We start from the raw sequence: 2,173 nt of genomic DNA, 5'->3' as shown, positions 1-2,173 counted from the left end.
TAACACTCATATGATTTTGACGCATAATCGATTCGTTGATTTAATCAACAGATCTGTAAAGCTGAGTTTCTCCACAAAGAATCACACAAAAGCACCACTTTAAATCTATGATGTGCTCATAAGTTTCTTAGAAATAAGTCATTCAGCATGAAAAAAGCATAAAAAACGACTCATCGACTAAAGAAATATTTTTTGACTAAGACCAAAGCGACAGATTAGTTGACTAATCGACTAAGAGGGGGCAGCCCTAGGTCTTGCACGGTGAGCTGTCAACATTTCTTCCAAAGTTTAGCACCTACATTGCTGCATACTCCAATCTGACCTCTCATACATTCCCACGTTATGAAGACCTGTGAGCGTGCAGGACGATGGATTCATATAACTGCTCTGGTGGCCCACAGTACGGTGGGTGGTGTGTGTACAGCGAATTGTCTTGACAGGATAAGGAATTGTGTGGAGCAACTCCTACAGTGCTGCTCTGGTTGGTTTAGTTAATATAAGCCTCTCTGCCACCCACAGTGTGCTCTCTCATTTTTAACTCCCCCCTCATCCTTTTTACTCTCTCACACTGAACCCTCTACATTCACACACAAGATATTCAAGTTGTTATGCAAGATCAAATGTTACCGCTCCTTCAATCGACAGCCTGGGATACCAGCCTGGCTTTATGTGAATCAGTATTAGCCTGTATATTGGTTTATGTGTCAGTTAGGTAAATGTTTGCTCTTTGGCCAAAATGAATAATTGATTTGGGTAAATGATTCATTAGCCATCTGTTGGAAGAGAGAGAGGGAGGGAGAGAGAGGAAGAGAGATAAAGGCAGAGAGTGAGTGAGTGACTGAGAAATGTTAATTCAGTACAGTGCAGAGATGAGTTGTTGGCACACCAACTCTTTCTAGGTCTCAAAAGTTCACAAACAGCTTGCAAAACCAATGAGAAAATTGGAAATGCTGCATAATATCATAATCAAACTGCCTCCATGCAGTATGTGAATATTAATAAACCCTATCACAGGCAAGGCAAGAACACTGCTTGATTACAAAGCTTAGAAAAACATAAAACACAAAATAGATAGGTAAATTAAAGCATAACTTTGGTATTTTCCAACCCTATTTTCCCATGTTTTTGTATCTAAGTGACTAATTGGGACAACAATTTCTGAAATTGGTTCAGTATTGAGGGATAACGCTGTAACCAGCAGCCACGAAACGAGCTGCGAGGGCAAGTTAGCAGCGTCAATGCAACGTTACTTTCACTAAAAGTGCTTGTTTTTGCCACTGACAGGCTCAGATGGTTATTATAAGTGTCTGATAACATTATGGAAAGGACCCTATAGAGAAATGTTTTCCTAATCTTTTGCTTCATCCAGTCTGTTTGTTATTGTGTCAATGTCCCGGTCAAGGAGAAGTCTCGTTGTGAAACCTCAATAACTGCTCTGGCTCAAATAAATACCATCGAACTCAAAGACCTCATCCACATTGTGGAAATCATGTGAATATTCAGCCATGACATTGAAAATCTTTTAGATAAAACTAAGCTACTGTACTCCAACACAACAAACTCTGCCCGGCTGGCCCTCGCAGTGTTTCCACCAAGGATGTATTCCACTATTCCACCGCTGTCTTCCAGCAACACGTCAGCTCGCCAGATTTCAGAACAAGACTTCTCCTTGAGCGAGACTCTTTCTATGATGTCAGACACTTATAATAACGATCAGAGCCTTTCATGGCAAAAACAAGCACTTTTAGTGGACGTAAATGATGGTGCCAACTTGCCCCAATAGCACCATATTGCAGCCTGTGAGCAGCTGCCGTCTACAGCGTTCTCCCTCAATACTGGATCAATTTCAGAAATTGTTGTCGCTATGAGTCATTTAGACACAAAAACATGGGAAAAAAATACTAAATATACCCTATAAATCCTGCAAAGCAAGTTGAACATAAAATAAAAAAATTCTAATTCATATTTTTTCTTGTTTCTTTCCGGCCTTGAGAGGATTGTAAATCTCAGCAGGAAGTGGTGGAAGTTTCATATTTTTTCAGCAACTTTTATGATCATGTTTTGTATGTAAAGTCTCAACTAGGAACAACAGCTGTCGGATAAATGCAGAGTATTTCTCTCTAAAATGTAGAAAACTTTTAGTGGCTTCTCAGAGAAAACACATCATTATCAC

At 39.8% G+C, this 2,173-nt stretch overlaps 1 protein-coding gene across 3 annotated transcripts in view; it reads right to left on the bottom strand.

Annotated features, from left to right (window-relative positions):
* LOC119488314 (voltage-dependent R-type calcium channel subunit alpha-1E) overlaps positions 1-2,173 on the bottom strand; it is a 124,951-nt gene that overhangs the window by 52,180 nt on the left and 70,598 nt on the right. The gene's annotated exons all lie outside the window — the stretch shown is intronic.

The sequence above is a fragment of the Sebastes umbrosus genome, chromosome 5 (genome assembly GCF_015220745.1).
Source record: "Sebastes umbrosus isolate fSebUmb1 chromosome 5, fSebUmb1.pri, whole genome shotgun sequence".
Classification (NCBI taxonomy): domain Eukaryota; kingdom Metazoa; phylum Chordata; class Actinopteri; order Perciformes; family Sebastidae; genus Sebastes; species Sebastes umbrosus.
The sequence above is the reverse complement of the archived record's forward strand: the minus strand, read 5'-3'. Positions and strand labels throughout refer to the sequence as shown.